General features: G+C 40.4%; 1 protein-coding gene across 10 annotated transcripts in view; it reads left to right on the plus strand.

The window, feature by feature from the left end:
- The window catches only part of PRKG1 (protein kinase cGMP-dependent 1), an 885,489-nt gene that overhangs the window by 624,090 nt on the left and 240,285 nt on the right, over positions 1-21,114 (plus strand). The window contains exon 1 of one of the 10 annotated variants that reach the window (XM_039547338.1): positions 18,473-18,494. The exons of the other annotated variants lie outside the window; for them this stretch is intronic. The gene's annotated coding sequence lies outside the window, so the exon portion shown is untranslated. Of the gene's footprint in view, positions 1-18,472; positions 18,495-21,114 lie in introns of those variants that run through there. 10 annotated transcript variants of the gene reach the window in all.

Genomic DNA, 21,114 nt, shown 5'->3' on the forward strand with positions numbered 1-21,114 from the left:
TACATCAGAAGCAGGAAGTCTGCCAAATAACCAGTGAGTCCACTGGACAATCAAAGCGATAAATGAGAACTGAAAGAAGACAAGGCTGTGCAGAAAAGCTCAATTAATTGTTTGCATCAGTCTTCTTTGCAAAGGATGTGAAGGAGATTCCCATGCCTAAGCTTCAGAGGGAATAAATGGAACAGGGCAATTGTTGAGTGACCCATCTCCTGTGACAAATCTAAGTAACTGAGCCAGACCTGAGGTGTCAGTAGAGGAGGTTTTGGAATAAATTGACAAATTAAAAAGTAATAAGTCACCCAGGACCAGATGGTATTCACCCAAAGGTTATGAAGGAAGTAAAATATGAAATTGCAGACCTACTAACTGTGGTATGTAACCTATCATTTAAATCAGCCTCTATCCCTGATGAGTGGAGGATAGCTACTGAAATACTGATTTTTAAAAAAGGCTCCAGAGGCAATCTTGGCAATAACAGGCTGAGCTTCAGTACCAGGCAAATTGGTTAAAACTATAGTAAAGAACAGAAGTATCAGACACATAGATGAAGATGATATACTGGGGAAGAGTGAACATGGCCTTTGTAAAGGGAGACTACACATCACCAATCTATTAGAATTTTTGAGGGGAGTCAAATAACAGGTGAACAAGGTCCTTTACCAAAGGCTCTTAAGCAAAGTAAGAAGTGTGACAAAGTCCCTCTTCTACCTTGGTGGGTCCTGCGCTTCTTGGCAGATTTGCTCACCTCAGTGATCTTCCCCTCTGGTGGAACCCACAGTCTGGATCAACTCCTCCTGTGTCTGATCAGGAGTTGGGAGGTTTGGGGGGAACCTGGGCCCACCCTCTACTCCAGGTTCCAGCCCAGGGCCCTGTGGAATGCAGCTGTCTATAGTGCCTCTTATAACAGCTGCATGACAGCTACAATTCCCTGGGCTACTTCCCCATGGCCTCCTCCAAACACCTTCTTTATCCTCACCACAGGTCCTTCCTCCTGGTGTCTGATAATGCTTGATTGTATGATAATTCCTCAATCCTCCAGCAGCACACCCTCTCAGTCTCAGCTCCTTGTGCCTCTTGCTCCCAGCTCCTCACATGCACTTCTCTCCTCTGGCTCCTCCTGCTTGACTGGAGTGAGCTCCCCTTTTTATACCAGGTGCCCTGATTAGCCTGCCCTGATTGGCTGCAGGTGCTCCAATCAATGTAGCTTTCTCCGGTGCCTTCTAGAAAGTTCTTAATTGGCCCCAGGTGCCTTAATTACCCTGGAGCAACTGCCATTTTGGTTCCCATGGTACTAGGGATTTGCTTAGCCTGGGCTAACATACCTGTTCCTGAGTGCTTTCCTGTAGCCATCCGGCCTTGCTCCATCACAGAAGTCATGGGATAAGAGAGAAGATCCTCTCATAGATTAATAACTGGTTAAAAGATAGGAAAGAAAGGGTCGGAACACATGGTCAGTTTTCACAGTGCAGAGAGGTAAATAGCAGTCATCCCCTCCGAAAAATTGTACTGGGGCCAGTACTGTTCCACATATTCATAAATGATCTGGAAAATGGGGTAAACAGTGATGTGGCAAAATTTTCAGATTATACTAAATTACTCAAGATAGTTAAGTCCAGAACTGACTGCCAAGAGTTACAAAGAGATCTCATTAAACTGTGTGACTGGGCAAGAAAATGGCAGATGAAATTCAGTGGTGATAGTATACATAATCCCAACTATACATAAAAAGGATGGGGTTTAAATTAGCTGGTACCACACAAGAAAGAGATCTTGGAATCATTGTGGATAGTTCCCTGAAAATGTCCACTCAATGAGCAATGGCAGTCAAAAAAGCGAACAGAATGTTGGGAATCATTAAGAAAGGGATAGATAAGAAGACAGAAAATATCACAATGCCACTATATAAATCCACGGTACGCCCACACCTTGCATACTGCATGCAGTTCTAGTTGCCCCATCTCAAAGATATTTTAGAATTGTAAGAAGTCCAGAGAGGGCAACAAAAATGATTAGGAGCAGCTTCCATAGGAGGAGAGATTAAACAGACTGGGACTGTTCCATTTTGAAAAGAGAATTTGGGATATGAGAGAGGTCTATACAATCATGACTAGTGTGGAGAAAGTGAATGCAAGATCAAACTGTGGAACTAGTTTCCTGGGGATGTTGTGAAGGCCAAAAGTATAATTGGGTTCAAAGAAGATTTAGAGAAGTTCATGGAGGATAGGTCCGTCAATTACTATTAACCAAGATGGTCAGGAACACAACCCCATGTTCTGTGTGCCCCTAAACCTCTTACTGCTGTAAACTAGGATTGGATGACAGAGGATGGATCACTTGATAAATTGCCCTGTTCTGTTTATTCCTTCAGAAGAATCTGGCCTGACCACTTTTGGAAAACAGGATACTTGGCTAGATAAACCATTGGTCTGACCCAATATAGCCATTCTTACATTCTTACCATGTACACAACATCACACTAGTCTAATCTCAAGATGCTGAAGGCATGGATCACAATAGTTATCTTTAGTTGCTTCATTTAAAATCTTGTTAACCAAAAAACAAACACCAACAAGATTAATACTTCTTTTTAAACAAAAAGCTGATAGAACTGAGTAACACAGGAAAAGATCTGAAAATGATCAAACAAACATGGTGAGTTGTGTTTATTAAAGCTGGCCTATGCTTCTGAATTACTGACATAGTTTGCTGTAATGTTAAGAAAAAAAACCCTACATTACTCAGTTTAGTGATATTCCTGTCAAATGCTCAAAGTTCTCACCTAGCTTTTCCTAATTAGAAGCCTGATCCAAGAAAACATGAGACTTTTCATTGACTTCAACACACTATCAAGCCTTCCACCCCCACCGGACTATGTAACATTAATACATAGCACAAATTCTCATGATTACAGTGTTTAACTGAAACATAAAATTCTAAATATAGTGGGGGACACACACACACACAGGCAAAATTATACATGAACACAGATTAGAACAGCATTTCTCAAATGCGGCCACCGTGGCCGCATGCAGCCACTGGGGGCTTTTCTGGTGGCCACAGTCTCCTGGGTGGTGGTTGGGGGGATGGGGACAAAGCAGCAGCTCCTCCCCTGGGGTTACAAGGAAGGTTGGGCCCTGCCCCCCTCGAGTCACAAATGCTGGAGGAGCAGACGGCCAGTGTGAGTTCCCCACCTTCGCAGGGGTAGTGGGGCTCACCTTCCAGCTTCAGCCTTGGGGTGGTAAGCTCTGGCCATGTGGCAGTGGGCTTTAAGCTCTGGGCTTTGGCTGCATAGTGGCAAGCTCTGGCCACTGGGCTTAGTGCTCCGACCACTGGGCTTCGGGCTCACTCCCCTCCCCTTATTATCCTTGGTCCCACTACTGCCCCAGACCCTCATCCATCCACCCCATCACCCCTGGCCCCACTGCCTCCCTACCCGCCTCCACAGCCAAGGCTTATGTCCCAACTTGCCAAGGCTGAGTAGGTCTGCTTTGAAAAGTGATATTTGTCTGTTTGTTAATGCCACTTTTCACTGCCTTCCAGCTAGCTAGTAAGTCTGCTGTGAAAAGCAATATTAAGGGGAAAAAAACCTGCAACCAAAAAAGCCTAAGAAACAGCAACAAAAGACAAGAACATACAAAGCACCTTATTTGTGTTTCTATTCTGTTTAGGTCCAGTAAAAAACAGAGACAAGTGTACATTATTATTATTATTATTATTGAGTCTGCAAAAAAAAATTACTATGATTTGTACATGTGTATGTGCATATTTATTTGCTTTCCCTAAAGTTAATTAACTATTTTAGGGAAAATGGTCAAAGTGGCCACCAGCAAGAGTTGGTGGCTGCACTCTGAGGCCACCAAAAATTTGTTGTGAGAACCTCTGGATTAGAACAAAAAAAGATACATAGTGCTTGTGCTTAGCATTTCCTGGTCTTGCAAATATTTAGCACTCTCTCTCCCTATAATCTCTTTCTTAGTGAATGCTAGGGGTCAAATCTCAGGTATCAGGCAATCAGAGATCTGTAATTCTATGCTCTTCAATGCATCATGACACAATTACATTCTAAATTTAGAACCCACTGATATCACTACATGGCACAGAAGATGATGCCTTAAGCATATTTAAATAATAACCTTAGGGAAAATGGATGCGAGAGAAATTTCAAATAAATAGGAGCGAGGGTCTTTTTAGAAGCAGCAGCAGCAAAAATGCTTTCTCCATTTTAATTCTAAAAGATAAAATATGGCATTTGTTCAAAAGAAGTTACTGTAGTATATGGGCATTCTTATTGCCAAAAGAGGCTGTGAATTATAGTTAGAGCTGGGCTATTCGTGGGAAAGATTATTCCTAAACGTTTTGTCAAATTTTTGAAACAAATTTCAATTCTCCATGTTTGCATTCCTTTGTTAATAGCTTTTCATGAACATGCCTGCAAAGTAAGTTTTGTTTGTACAAATGGACAAGGAAAAACACATTTTGGACCCAATCCAATTTTTTTATGACTAATCAAAATATAGTAGTAAGTGGTAGTACAAATACTTTATTAGCCATCTAAGGTAAGACTTCTAAATTAAATGTTAGCACTATGTAGCAGAGCAGCAGCCACCCACCTCGGTGCACATGGAAGTATATAAAGAGAGATGCTCTAGTTCACCACAGGTTACCGGGCTGTATACAGGAAATTACTGGATGAATTTCTGCAGTCTGTATTATGCAAGAGGTCAGACTAGATGATCATATTGGTCCCTTCTGGTCTTAAAACTTGAGAATAATTGACTGTGTAGAAGATCTCACAACATCCTGTTTCTTCGGGAGCTTACTCCTCATTAGCATCAGTCTCAGTGTGTTCTGATCTGACCTGATTTGAAGTTAGGAATATTATGCTTCCTTTTTCACAGCACAATGCAACTATTAATAAAATTCAAATTCACTGCAATTTCTCCATGCAAAATATATAAAAAAAAGGGGATAATTTAATAGGATCACTTCTCTCAGGCATATTCTGTTCTTATGTATATATGAAAGTGCAGGTGAATTCACCTCTTATGTACTCATATGTCACAAAAACAGAGAGAGACACCAACAAAAACACAAAGACATTTGGGGGCGAAAGGGAAAAGAGATATTTTCTCTGTAGCAGATCACTGTGGTCTGCTGCTAGCAGAAGTGCCATGGTGTGGTGATTTAACTGTGCTGGTGATGCCCATTTTAGAATTTACTCTGGTGCCTGCATTGGACTAAAAAGGATCATTTGGCACATCCTTTCCTCCCATCCGTTCTCTTCTCCCACTGAGAGTAATGACGACTATTAAAGAAATAGAACCATTCTTACTTAGCACAGCAGAGGGACAGATTTCTTTAAATATTCCTTGGTCCACAGCTAGAGCACTGATATGCACTTGTGGGGATCTGATCATGCATGTCTAACCCACAATTATTGTTTTGTTTTCTGTTACCATTCACCATGGTAACAAAATAAATTTGGAGATCAATAATATGCTTGGAAAGTGAAAAATCCAAATTGTTCACAAACAATTTGCAAACTAAAACAGAATTTTGTCAGAAAAATGGTTCAACTATTCAGTCTGAACTATTTCGTAATTATAGCATAATCCCCTTTTATTTTAATTTAGCAAATTCTGTTCATTAAAACCAACATTGAAGACACACTGCTACAATGAAAATTCATTAACAAGTTGAATATGGGATTTAATTTGTTAGCTCCTTTTTAAAAAGTAACTTCTTATTTTTGGGATTACTATGCCCACCATAGCACAGAGGAAATGAAAAACAGAGAATCTGAGTGAGTAACTGAGTTATAGATTCAGGGATTGGTCACCTAAACTGTACCCAAATATACTTGTTTTGTTCTGTGAGAACTGAGTGAAAAGTCTGGTTTGCCCCAGCATCACTAACTGCTCTAGAAACAGAATTCAACCAGGTAATGTCTTGCATGAATAATTTGGATGGAGAGTTTGAGAGAGTGGAGCAGCATGTCTCTCACACAGAAACTGATCTGAAAACCCAAGACAAATAAGGGTGAATGTTAATTTTAACTTATTCAATAGCATGGTGAAGAACAATAAGGGAGATAACTGCCATTTACAATAGAGGTGCTGGAAAGTCAAGCTATGTCTTATTCCTTGACTACTGATGGAGAAAAGGGAGACAACCTTATTGCTTTTTTTGAAAGAGTGAATATCACATTCTGCAGCTAGAAATAGAGGATGATCTGTCTCAGCAAAGCATATAGGGTTTGGTGAGGAAAAAAATAGCTGTTTTGCACCCTGTAAAACTGTCTTCTACTTATAAAGCATACTTGTTTTCTATGGGGCACTGCAGCATTGAAACTGAGATTTTGTAAGATTAAACTGGCAAAACTTTGAGACTTGGTCACAAATACTGAACACGTGGAATAACAACCCTGCCACAGTTCTTTCCCCCTTGATATTCTATCACCTCATTTAAATGTCTGCCAAGGGGAGTAGTGGATGCATAAGACATATGTGGCTTCAAGACTAAGCTTGATAAGTTTATGGAGGGGATGGTATGATGGGATAGCCTAATTTTGGCAATTAATTGATCTTTGACTATTAGCAGTAAATATGCCCAATGGCTTGTGATGGGATGTTAGATGGGGTGGGATCTGAGTTACTACAGAGTAACTCAGAGTAGAGAATTCTTTCCTGGGTGTCTGGCTGGTGAGTCTTGCCCACATGCTCAGGGTTTACCTGATCGCCATATTTGGGGTTGGGAAGGAATTTTCCCCCAGGGCAGATTGGCAGAGGCTCTGGTGGTTTTTTTTGTTTGTTTGTTTGTTTTTGTGGCTTACTCTGTAGCATGGGGCACAGGTCACTTGCTGGAGGATTCTCTGCACCTTGAAGTCTTTAAACCATGATTTGAGGATGTCCATGGCTCAGATATAGGTTAGGGGTTTGTTACAGGAATGAGTGGGTGAGAGTCTGTGGCCTGCGTTGTGCAGGAAGTCAGACTAGATGGTCATAATGGTCCCTTCTGACCTTAAAGTCTATGATTCTATGAAATGTACTATTTCTTGTTATCTGGTAATTCTAAGGGACATATTATGAGATTGATTGAAAGCATAATGTCTTTGTTATCATTTACTGTAGTGTCACTCATCTGTTTTGTTCACAAACACTGAAGCTGAATGCAGGCTTAGTTGAACAAGTGCAACTTTATTAAACCCTGTGCACCACTCCGTCCACATGGTTGAGTTGCTTCCACCTAACTACCCATATTCCCTGTTCTGCTGGTGCCCTGTCAATAACAGCCCCTCCCAGGAAATGTGAGCCCACTGACTCCAGTTCTACTGATCATGATAAATCTTTCCTGTCTCACAAAGATTTTAATATAAACAATAAAAACAATATTAATAATTGGCACACAGGCCCCCAGCCCATGTCCCTTTATCAGAGGTTGCTGGCACATAGCTGAGTTGGAGTCTCATCTTTACCATAGATTCAGCTGGTTACGTAGTCTTTGAGATAGTTTGGTCTTGTCAACAGGTGACCATACAACAAGTGACCTATCTCTGTCTTCCCTTCACCTGTCTCTTTGTCTAAAAAATTATCTCTGTGGAGTTTCCTCCTTCCCTCTGGGATTGGCCTCTGGATGATTCTGTTTCTCCATTCCATGATGATTTCTGTAGGATCTCTCTGGCCGTTGTGTCTGCTGGCTCGTAAGTGCCTCCTGTTCTTCAGATCACTTTTTCCTCTTGCATAGTCACCTCATATGACCCGAGTACCACTGCATCCCTTCTGACTCTTAGTCCACTCCTTGTGTGTCTCTTTAATGGCTGGATCCTCAGATCAAGTAGGTCCTTGACTGACCTGTCATATTCTACTGTCTGCTTTATCTGATAGTTGGCAATATCCTCTTGGTATCTTCCTTCTTCTGGCTGCAACAGGTCTCAACTCACTGATAGCAGTATTTTGGTTCTTTGTCTCATCAGTACCTGCACTGTACTGTTCTGGCACCCTTGTAAATGGGATATTCCTATGTGCCAAAAATGCTAACAAGGGTTCTGAACCAGAAGAAACACCCTAACTGTTGTTTATTCTATCAGGCAGGTCCTCTATCTCCCAAAAATTTAAATATTAGACCACTGTAATCAATTACCGCTGTCCCTTAAAGGTAAATAAGACCACCCCACCTTTTCCCATTGCTGGGTGGACAGCTCATGTAGTAACAGTGTCTCTTTTTCCTGGTGTTTACTGTACAAATGGCAGTAAACACAGCTCTTTTATCAAGGAGCAGAGCTGTGTACTCATTCCCCACCAGTAAACATGCTCTTAAGCCTGGCTAAGGCACCTATCAAATGCCCAGGAACTTTATGTTCTTGTCCCTGCATCACTATAGACAAGATTGTAGTTGTATGTCATGGTCTCATTCAGCTTCTTTTGTATCATTGTTCACTTCAGCTCAATAAGGATATCATCTGCACTTATTTTCACCCCAGAAAGTCCCTCCAGTATCTGGAAGTCTTTTCTCGAACACCTCAGGTTTGGGCTTGTGCCCATCATCATGCACAACCTCTGTAGTGACCAAATGTTGTTGCAAAGTTGTCAGCAAGCTGGACTCTTTATCCAGGCTTATGTGCCAAAACCCATTCCTCACATCACAGACAGTAGAGATTCTGGCTTTGGAGAGTTCTGGAAGAACGTAAACAATTGTGGGCAGTGGATAGTGGCATCTTTTCAATGCCTAATGCAATGGCTTTGGGTCTATACAGATGCATAATTTGCCTGATAGCTTCTTTACTACCACCACCATGCTGACTATCCAGACTGTACTGGTCTACAGGTGCTATAATAGCCCTGCTTTCAGATTTCTTATTTCCTTGCTTAGTGGACTACATTGTGCCACTACAATTTTAATTTTTGATAATCATGAAGGTTCCACTGTGAAGTCTACTTCCAGTCACAGCTTGCCTTCAAGGCTTCCATCTCCTTTGAAAACACCCCCTTGTGCTTTTAAAATTCTCTGTTATCTGTGGGATTCCTAACTTTCTTTTTTGCACTGAAGATAGAAATTCTGATGCTGCACCCAAATCAGATCCATCGCTTGTATGGCTGTATTCCTCAAGTGGGGTCTGTGGTGCTTACCATCCACCACCACAAACTTCAGTTGGTACCATCTGTTATTTTTCAGGTTAGTTACTATGTGTTTAAATTTTCCTACAGGCTGCATTACGCTTTCATTGTACAATATTAGATTGTGCCTGCTTTCTGTAATGGGTGTGTTCATTTCCCATTCATCTTGAGGAATCACATTGCAAGAGGCCTCGCTATCAAGCTGCAATCACAGAGAGTGTTTCTCTATTAACATTGTTGCATGCCAGGAGGTTGGTATTGTCCCTTGTTGTTTTCATCTCCTGACATCCTGAACCTGAAATACTCTCAGACTCAGGAAGAGACTCATGAGGTCATCCCCTCTGTCTGATGTGCCATCTCCCTCTTACACAAGTCTAATTTAATCTTCCTATGATCTTCTTCTGCTCTTGCACACACTGCTAAAATGGTTCAATTTGCCACATTCTTTACAATGCTGTCCCAATGCAGGGCAGTTCTCCTTCACTAACTCATGCTGTCTCCCACCATAAATGTCTGTGATTATGTGTATTCAATTAATCAAATTCAATTTACCAAATGTATTTAATGTATCAAATACACATTGGAAAACATAATCCCAACTATACATATAAAACGATGGGGTCTAAATTAGCTGTTATCACTCAAGAAAGAAATCTTGGACCCATTGTGGATAGTTCTCTGAAAACATCCACTCAATGTGCAGCAGCAGTCAAAAAAGTGAACAGAATGTTGGGAATCATTAAAAAAGGTATAGCTAATAAGACAGAAAATATCATATCGCCTCTATATAAATCCATGGTATGCCCACATCTTGAATACTGTGTGTGGATGTGGTCGTCCCAATCTCAAAACAGATATATTGGAATTGGAAAAGGTTCAGAAAATGGCAAAAAAAAAAAATGATTAGGGGTATGGAACGGCTGCTGTATGAGAAGAGATTAATAAAACTGAGATTTTACAGCTTGGAAAGGAGATGACTAAGGGGCGATATGATTGAGATCATGATTGGGGTGGAGAAAGTAAATAAGGAAGTGTTATTTACTTCTCATAACACAAAAACTAGGGGTCACCAAATGAAATTAACAGACAGCAGGTTTAAAACAAACAAAAGGAAGTATTTTTTCACACAGTTCACAGTCTGTTAAACTCTTTGCCAGAAGATGTTGTGAAGGCCAAGCCTATAACAGGGTTAAAAAAAACAACTAGATAAGTTCATGGAGGACAGGTCCATCAATGGCTATTAGCCAGGATGGGCAGGGATGGTATCACTAGCCTCTGTTTGCCAGAAGCTGGGAATGGGGAACCAGGGATGGATCACTTGATGATTATCTGTTCTGTTCATTCCTTCTGGGGCACCTGGCATTGGCCATTGGATACTGGGCTAGATGGACCGTTGGTCTGACCTAGTATGGCCATTCTTAACCCTAATCACCCACTCTCTTTTCTGTTGTCTCACACTGCATGTATTTCTGGGGTGTTATTCTTCCTAGTGTTTTTATCCTTTGACTAGAGGCGTCCTCTGCACAACCCATGTCTAAGCATCTGTCTACTGTAAGATCACCTTCCCCTCCCCAGAGTGACTGCTTTCACAGGTGTCAGGGAGTCTGTCAAAAATTGTCTATAGTTGACAGAGTGTCTAAGGCAGTAACATGGGGATCTATCCCCTCCTCTTCAGACTGGTCTCTAAAGAAAACCCTGTGTTGCTCCACAGTTTTGTTGTGCTTTGGGGAGCAATAGTTCCCCAGGGCTCCTAGGACTGCTATGAGGCTTCCAGCAGTGGCGAACTTCAAAGTGGTGCAAACCTCTCTATCTTGTTCCCCAATAGGGTAAAATAACAGTATTGCTTCCCAACTGTTGTCATCCTCCTGAACGGCCAGCTCAGTGTACAGCTCGAACTCCTCCTCCCACTGGGTCCAACACTGGGCTAAGTTTGTGTCTGCAAAATCCAGGGCTCTGGGGGGCTTCATGACTCTCACTGCCATCTGCTGCGCATCAGAAAACTCTAATACTGCCACCATGTTTCATTAGCAAAGAGCAAAGCGGAATGCCAGTTAAGTTTAACAAGCAGAACTTCATTAAACCCTGTGCACAGCTCTATCTGTGTGACTGAGTAGCATCCACCCTAACTCCCCACATTTGCAGTTCCACTGGTGTCCCATCAATAATAGCCCCTCCAGGGAACACTTGCCCTCTGATTCCAGTTCCACTGAACGTAATACATCACAAGTGATATTATGTTGCCCTAAATTTTCATCTCCAGACTATACTGAATCTAATACTTTATGGATTTACTTTGCCTGGTATTAAGGCACTGCTCTAGCAGTTTATTTTGTTGCTATTTCTGTTAATTTTCATATTTTTCTAATTTATTACGACTATTTATTTGAGTGAGGTGACTGAATTTGACCCATAATCCTCTATGGGCATTAAGAGTTGTATATTTCCTTGAGTCCATATTCAAAGCATTTGCAAAAGTGCTTGTGATAGAAATTTTACAAACATACTCCCATATTTAAAGCTGTTAGGTGGTCTTTAGTCTTGATGAGAGGGAGGTATCTGTGCATATCTAAGAATGGATTTATTGTGATTTTTCTAATCCAAACATTTATCTTTCTCCATTATTGGTGCTATTACTGCTAACCACTTGATTGTTTGCTTTTTAATTATCTCTGATTGTTCCAGACATCCCATTAGTACATTTTTCACGCAGATCATGTGCATCAGTACATAACTTATAAAACCTTGGAACAGTAGGTCAAGGACACTCTGGTTTAGCTTGAAATTAATTTATTACACCAATGCCTTCTTCAAAAGTCTCTTAATGTTGTCAATTTTTTCAAGTAATCTATATTTAGAGTTAATTTCATGTTAAGTTCTTTACAATCTGTTCGTATCTCTTGGGACTAATGCTGGAAGCTCCCTTTCTGCAGCAATCAAAAAAGACAAGTCAGCTTTTAAAATCCCCAGACTGGACTTGAGCCACAGTGGGACCAAATTTTGAATCTCTCCAGTGTACATTTTGAGCTGTATTGTAGCTCAAGATACCTCTTGCATTCAAGACAGACTTAGACCAGGGTCACACATGTTGCTGTATCTGTTCCTATCTCAATGTGTTTTCCATTTATAACAGCTATTATTTTAATGTCATCAAAATATATGTAGTACATTGGCAGTTATTTATCACCTTGACAGTTATCCTTTGCCATTTTAGTGAGACTGGGTTTGTCTTCCTTAGGTAATGCTAGTACATCTTCATCTGCTGACTATGTGTTAGTTGGGTTTTTCTTTTGCTCCTTCTCTGCAAAGTTTCCAGTATATTTGCTTCTCCTCTTCTCTGTTTTTAGATAGTTAAATATTAATGAGTCTTATTTTTCTATGTTACAGCTATTGTAATGATAATAAATGTGACCACTCCACTTCTTGAAAGTAACTTCTCAATTTAAAATGTCTAAGCTAAATAACCTTGATCACATATAAACCTGACATTTCTTTCCCCCTTATATGTTTTTCAACAGCTTCATTGCTCCTTGTAATATTAAATGCTTTCTTGTATGAAGTCAACCTCAGCTAAGTGTCTGCACTGGATGTGAATGTTAAGCAAGCTGCAAACCTCTGGTCATGAAAGACTTCTTCCAAATATACATTAAAATCAAAGGGCTCTGCCGATTTTAAAAAATGCTACCATGAAGAGATAACATCCTTTACTTTTATGTAGTGAATTTTAAAATATCTCAGGAATCAGATTGTCTTAGATTGAAAACTCCAGCAGCTCCAGATAGGTCTCTTCAGGAGGCTTTCCAGGGGTCAGATAGATTCCGCTACATAGCAAATGAGTTTTTTATTATTTCAGTTGATGAAAAGCTTGTTTCATTTGTCCAACATAATCCTGGGGGAATTCTGCACCGAAAAAAAAATCTACTCACAATATTTTAAAATTCTGCAAAATTCTGCATATTTTATTTGTCAAAATAACATAATATAATCATGACATTTTCAATTATTTATTACAGCAAGTATGTCTGTAACAATATAGACAAAAAATGATTCAGGATACTAGGCATAGTAATACAGAACTTTGAGTAATTCATTTAAATTACAATACAGAAATATATTTCCTGCACTCCTCAGAAGCAGTACAAAGGCTTGGGGGAGTCAGAGGTACCAGAGAAGCTGAGTGATAGGAAAGGAGCCTGGGAGTGAACCTGAAGGGTTATTGGGTGTGGGTTAGGAAAGTATGGAACAGCGTTTTTTATTGTTGTTGGGGTTTTTTGAATGGGGGGAACTTTGGGGAGTTGAGGAGCTTCCCCAGGCAGACCCTGTCTGACCCCTAGCCTCTCTCATTCAGTCAGGCACATCTGCCCCGTCCCCCTGTGTACCTGCACCTCCTACCCCCTGTGGCCCTGCAGTCCTCCTCCCATTCATCCCCTCCCTCAATGTTGTCACCCCACTAGGTCCTGAGTCCATGCCCCAGTCTGTCCTCCCACTAGCCCTTCCGAACCCCAGTCTGTGACACACAACCCCCATCGTAGCCCCATGTTCCCCACTCTGTCTGTCTTGTGCCTCCTCACCTGGCCCTGCTGTGAAGAATGCAGTCTCTCCCTGTCCCTCTTTGCCTGCTGGCTGCCCTCTCTTCTGGTGCCACAGCAGCCCTGATGGGCAAAAGGTGTAACTTCAGTGCCTCTCCAGCAGAATCTATATTCTGTGGAGAAAAAAAAATCTGTGAGGGGACATGAATTCTGCGCATGCACAGTGGCATAGAATTCCCCCAGTATTAAACACAAGCTGTTAAATCCATTGAAGCAGGATCATAAAGTTCCAGGGAAACTCAGAAAGAGAATTCCACATGCCGTTGTCATTTTAAGTTTATCAAGAAACATCTTAAATCCAAGCCCTCCCCCTTGTCCCCCACCCAAATACAGATGCTCTTCCAGAAGGGTGGCACACTGTGGATTTTTGAACTGAGATTACTCAAATGCAGTTGGTGCAACACAATAGCTCACGTGTTGTTTCAGAATATATACCAACAGCCTGACCATTCTTGTACGCTGTCCTTTCCAATTTATTTTAGCACCCTGCTACATTAGATGTACACAGATAATCATTTTCCCATTAATAACCTCCACACCCAGCTCAGCTGGTAGAAGGAGGCACTCATTAGACTTTTTTTGTGCTGACCATCAGTGAGCAGACTACAGGAGTGACACAGCTGTAGTTTCCATCAGCACAAAAAAAGATGAATGCAATGGGGTTGGAGTTACAATATTCCAGTTTTCATTAATATGTTTACAATAGGATTGTGTACACACACTAATTAAAAATTAAATCAACGGATTTTAAATCTTTTCTGTTATTTTTCAGTGATAAGATACTAATTTGTAAAATTCCCACATTAAGATCACAGGGTCAAGTTTAAGCAACTTTATAAGCATGCATGTTTGCCATTTGATGGGATGGATTTCAGTAAGCTGTGGCTATCTGTGGAATATATTACTATATGATGTGGTCTGGTTGTTTCACTTAAACATCTTTCCCAGGCCATCTATCCCAGCTATTAAAAAAAAATCGTCAAAGTTGCTATTTTTTATTACCATTCTCAGAAGATGTGTTCCTAGGGATTCGCAAATATGAAGGAGGAATTTATGTAAATCTGTAACTTAGTGTTTACACTTGCAGACTGATATCTCTTCACAAATTTGGAAGATGAATGTGAACTTTTCAGTGAATACAGAACAGGAAGGTCACAAATAATCATGTGATAGATCATATGATCTAAGTAAATATGTCCCCAGTGAGCAGGCTTTGCACTTTATTTCCCCATACTTTGGTTAGCTAATTATTTGCAGTTTTATCATCTGAAATTTCTCTGATCTCCCACAGGTCTGGCATTCAAGAATCCCTGGTGTGTGTGGCGGAGGGAGGGGGAACAGAACATTGTACACTGTGTATCAGCCAATTATCTCCTTGAAGTGAACATTAAAGGATTCTTATTAGCTATTCATAATAATTATTTTATATAGGTTAAGACCTTTCTGCTAATTCAAAAGTTGGCAGCTCTATGAAAAACAACATATCTTTAGAGCATGACCACACATTTTGACCGAATTGGGGCATGCTACTCCAAAAACTGTGCTTTGGGTGGAAATGGAAATGTAATTTTGATTTAAAATTGCTCTAATGTGGTTATTTAGGCAAAATGTATAAAGAATTATACCTTGTTATAAATACATTTGCCTCATTTTTCTGCAGACAGTTCAAAATGTGTCTGGCTAGAACTGTCCTTTATTTCTACTGTTGACCTGCCTGTTTGTTCCTGTTTTCTGACAATCCCATCATAGGCAGACTTTCCTCCCAGGCACTGAAAAGAAGTGTTACTTTTGATAGTGTCAACTCTATGCAGGCTGAAACAAAATCCAATAGCTAATGAATGTTAATGACCAAGCACACATCCCGTTAGCTGGTATGAAGCATTAAGCAAATCTGTTTTTCAAGTGAAGAGAAGCAACAAAAAAGCAAATGGTGTGAGGAAGGGGAAAACAATGGGAAATAAAAAAAAACAACTCAAAACTATTCAAAGGCAGTCCAGTAATATTTAGTCCGAATTTGGTTTCAGATTTGCCTGCCACAGGGGCCTGATTCTGCAAAATGCAAAGAACCCCAACTCCTGCTTGGCCTAATCCTGAGAAGTGCTGAGCACTTGTAACTCCCTCAGGTGGGGAACTGAGTGGCAGAGCCCATCTGATAGCCATGTGATTACAAGATTGTAGAGCAGAAAAACCTTTCCAGTCTTAAACCATCAGGCTATAACCTGCAGCTGATGACTTCCAAACAGAGGAAAAATAGGTGCTGGAAGATGGTCCTCAAGAACAGCTCACAGGGAAACGTGAAAAACATTCTGCCTAGAAACAATTCTGCTTATAGCATTTTTGAAATTTCTGTAGCTTTGTTGCTGTTTACAGTCTGAACATTAGTATGAAAAAGGGATGCAGATTTTATGGTGCAACTTGACTGGGTTTGGTACAAGACTAAATGTGGGTGGGCCTAAGTGATAGTAAGGGCTAACAGGTACCTTTTGGTCCTTGATGTGAAATACAGCAGAAAGTTGCCTTGTTTTACTCGAATTACCAACAGTCCCTGACACCATTCAACCATCCGACATCAGCTGGATGCAGGGTTGCACCATCACACACTTTCTCTCAGACTGCCCGTGCACCTACTGAGGAGAGTGGGGCTAGCACAGGAGCTACTGTGGAATGTATATACAACTGTAGGATTCCTTCACGCTGGGGCCATCTTTACATGCAGAATGCAGATTTACGAGCCCAAGAATTGGGCCCAGGATCTTTGTTCTTTGAGTTTTTCTCTGAAAGCTTATTTCAAAACTAAAATTATAATCCTCTATTGTGGTATCGTAGTTGACTGGGATAGTTGACTGTATAATGTCACAAATGAAGGTTTACGCTTTAGATGCCATAGGTAAACATAGCAACAGGAACAGATTAAGTTTAATAAAAATTGTTTTCAGATACTTCCTAAAGTATCATAAAAATACCAAACATCTAATACACAGGCTGAATGAATTGTTTCTTAATTGCTTGCCAAAGGAGTCTAGTTTTCTTGCTGCTTCCAGACACCAGTCATCTGGGGCTATTATTCTTAATCTTTGCAAAAATGTCAGGTACTGGATCATTCCATTTTGGCAAAGAAAAACTGGGAGTGCAGGGATACATAACTCCTAAATTTTATGTGGAGAATCAAGTTTGCCCTCCCTTTACATTAAACTCCATCCCACTCTGACTTCAGGTGTCTTCAGTGAATGGGCAGGTGGCCCACTGACCTCTAAACCCTCTTCAATCAGGAGGGAAAGTAGGCTGCCTACTTCCCCTTTCTGCATCAGTGTGGAGTACCATGAAAGGCACTGCAGTCCCACTGCTACCTCTTAACTGGCCTTTTACTTTATTCTCAAGCCAAGACATCCCAAAGTACTCCACATTAAAGGAAAATCAATTCTAGTTCAAGAAATTAACTTGGTTTTAGATTTTGTCCTAAAAGTTTTGTATGGCCCTAATTGCTACCATATGGTCTTTCATCAGTGATTGATGGATGCACTCACTTTCTCATCCTACTCCAATTTCTAATTTTCCTTTCACTGACTGTTCAAAGGACCTGACATAAGTGTCATTAGAGAAGAAAAGAAGCATTTGCTGGTCGGAGGGTATCTGTCTCTGACTGGGAAAGGGTGAAGTCACAGCTACCAGATAGGCACAACTTAAAGGGAAAGCCATCAGGGTCAGCTGGCTTTCTGCCATCTTTCTCCCCAACTCTAAGTCTAGGAGCAGCCTGGACTCAACTTGAGCTTCCAGTACAAGATAAACAACCCATGATGGGGTATTCTGTTCATCTAGGATCATAAGAGGACAGCACAAGCTAGCCATTTACCCTCTCTGCACCTTCCCAGTGGCATGGCCCCAGAATTCCCACTATGCTGAAACAGAAGCAGCTGACATAAATGCCTTACATAGTAAGCTGACATAAATGACTTACATAGTAAGTTGCCTACACAAGGGGAGTCCACAGCTGCCTTGTTAGGGCAGAATTCTAGCTGCTTTTGGCCCTAAGGCTTTATACACTTTTACATGCACCAGAGAACATCTGATTTCCAAAATAAGACAGCAAAAATTCTCCTAAAAGAAGTTTTTCTGGTAATGTTAACAGTAAACTCAAGAAGAATGTTGCAATCTTTCTTCTACGTGACTAGCAGACCAAAAATCATTCTGTCTTACTCTTTTTTAATGAATTTCTTTGTTTATGTGGGATGAGTAAAGGGGTCTGTGGGACACAGTAAGAAATGAGATCTGAGATGTAGGCTGAGGTGAGCTAGGGTACGAGGCCTCAAAGGTGCGCTTGAAAAGTTCAAACTTGATTCAATGAGGTGTATGAGAGCTCTTGAGGAAGATAACTTTATCCTAATAATGCAAGTAAGTCTCCCTGGTTAAATTATGCCAATATGATTTTTTTAGATTTCAGATTTTTTTCAAAATTACAAGATCTTTTGTAATATACACTCTGTGGTATACATCTCTATATCCAATGAGCTCAAAGTGCTTAACATACATGAATTTTACCCCAGGTAACTATTTATACTCATTTGACATTAAATGAAATGAGGTGTAATGAGATTAAGAGCTTGGCCCTACAAGGTGCTGAGTGGCCTCAACTCTTGCTGCAGTCAGTGAGAGTTTGAGGGCATTCAGCACCTCACAGGGTGTTGCTCAGCAACTTACAGGTTCCATACATATGTAATTTGCATAACAGTATGTGAGAGACAGCCAGGATCAAATCCGAGAATCTCTGCAGTAAACTCTGCACAACACTCCATCTCTGGTTTGTATCTTATGTTAGAAACATTTATATAGTATGAGACAATGGCATTTGGACTTTTTCTGATTTATTAGCTGACCCTCATTTCTTCATAGAGACTTTTTCTGGCTTATTTTGTGCATAAGGTTTACTAAGCAGTTTCCATCGTATAGGCCTTTTCATCTTGTCCCTATGAGAATAGATTGTTACTTTGAGCGCTGATTCATATTTTCAATCTGTGAATGCCAAAGATGAAAACAAATGTGAAATGCACCCTTCTCTGTTGCTGTTCTGTTCAGAGAATGTTCTTCCACCTGGTTTGTTTGAATAGCAGTTTGTAAATATCTATTGTTCACATGTCTTGGAAAATAAAATGAGGCTATTTTTTGTAATCAGCTTGCCTGATTCTTTCTTTTGCAAAGCTGTTAGAAACAAAATGTAACATTTATGTGGAAAATTTGTCCTATTGCAGTTAATGAGTTGAAGAAGACGTGAATCATTTCCTTCTTTAAAATACAGCATTAATATGAAAAATAAAATTAGTAACTATATTAGAAACAAGGAATAATTAATTTGTAACGTATGTTTTGTGTTCTATCCCAGTCTTCTATTTCTCTTACAGAGTTCATCCAATACCATTGCCCACAGTGACACCTACTGGTACCTTTAAGAAAGCCACTCTTGCCGACTTAACCATAATACACCATGTGTGTAGTGAGACAATTAGTTGCTGTCCCCTTGATTTTCCGTTCTTCATGGAGACAAAAGAGCCATCCAAGGAATGGCTGTCAACTGCCACACCAATGCTCAGAAAGATTTTATACACTCTATGCTAGGATGCCCATCTTTAACACTTACTGGGGCAAGTAAACAAGCTCTTAAGAGCAATGTGTCCAACGAGTTAAGCCTCAGCTCTGTGCCAAGCAAAAGCATGAGTTTTTAAAATGGTTAGATATTCAGCTGTAGAGAATTAGGTGGTGCAGGTAAAATATAACAGCTGGCAGGTGAGTGTTACTGCTTACAGATCATTTTTGCCTTGGGAAATGAGTACCCTTACTTGCTCTCATTTGAGTAACTTCCCATTTGTTCACCACCAATGCCTGCATATATATTAAACATTCAGTTAAATTCTTAAGAATGTATAAGTGATAGAATCTTATTTTCTAGCATTATCCAGTGTTTTTGATATGTCATAGTTCTAATAACGGTGGTGACTTAAAAGTGCTTTTATGATGGCAGAAATAACTTTCACCATTAATCCTTGAAATACAGGCATTGGACATCTTAATAGATAGCCACCTCACTAAACAGCTGAAGGAGAAAAGGCATTAGAAATGGAGTCGGTGATGTTGCAAAAATTGAAATCTTCCTATTTCCATATTTCACAGCATGCAACATAAGGGTATTTGAGATAGATTTCATTTGTCAAGGTGGGTTTTTTTTGTTTTTTTTTGTTGCTAGTGTGGGACTTTAGTGAAACCCCACCTGAAATGACTGTCACACTTCTCTATGGGCCAAATCCTGCTTGTAGCCCCAATTTGTGACCGGGACACAAATACAGAAAACATCAGATTTACCATAGTTCCATTGCCCAGGATGGGAAGAAGCCATAAAGGGGGACATCACATTTTCTTTGTGCGTTGTGGATCAGGTCTCTATGACAACGTATTCTGAGATAGCATGCAAAGGTGTTGGTGTGGGTCTGCAATGATGTGAGTCCACTGGCCAAAATGCATATGTAGTAGTGCCTGCCACAGAGCACTTGACTGTATCAGTTCTTCATGTCATGGTCCCAGCTTGGGGGAAAAAAATTTTCCTAACCCTATGTATTTCCTATCTGCAAGCCTGTTTATTTGTCTTTTCTCATCAAATACCTGGGATGCCATCCCTTCTTGCATCCTTCACATAGCCGCAACTGAGGGGAAAAGAGAAGTGCATCTGAAGCACAGAAGTTCTCTGGCAATCTCCATTTACCAGAATGGTTCCTGGGGTTCTTTTGCAGCCAGGTGCAACTTAGAGCAGCCCCACGATGTGTCAAGTCAGAGAAGGTTCAGACAAGAGCTACAAGAATGAGCTTGAAAACATTCCTTTCTGGCAGAGACTAAAGGAGCTCAATCTATTTAGTTTAAAGAGGGAAGGTCTAGAATCTTAGGAAGAAGGTATCTAATACCAGTTAGCTCTTTAATCAAGCAGACAAATGCATAATAAGATACCATGGCTAGAAGTTAAATTAAGCAAGGTTCAAACTATAAATAAGGCACACAAATGTTTAACAGTGAGATTAACTAACCACTGGAACAAGAATGGATATCTTTCTAAAAACGGTAAGCTCTAGCTCAACCACTGGGTTAGATGCAGAAAACAGTATGTGAAATCTGTGGCCTGTGTTACCAAGGAGATCAGACTAGATGATGATAATGGTTCCTTCTGCCCTTAAAAATCTACAAAATGAAGGAATCTGATACTAATCTACAAAGTCTTGAGTGGGTAGAGCCCAGGCTGCATCGGGTTGTGCCGTTCACATCCAGATCATGAACTTCTGTGACATCTATGATCCTCAGGGATAATGGAAGTTTTAGCTTCATGAATTTAGCCTTGTGAAAGTAGTAGACAGAGATGTTTTGATGCATGGCTTTAATCCATA

Source organism: Mauremys reevesii, linkage group 7 (genome assembly GCF_016161935.1).
Source record: "Mauremys reevesii isolate NIE-2019 linkage group 7, ASM1616193v1, whole genome shotgun sequence".
In the NCBI taxonomy this organism is placed as follows: domain Eukaryota; kingdom Metazoa; phylum Chordata; order Testudines; family Geoemydidae; genus Mauremys; species Mauremys reevesii.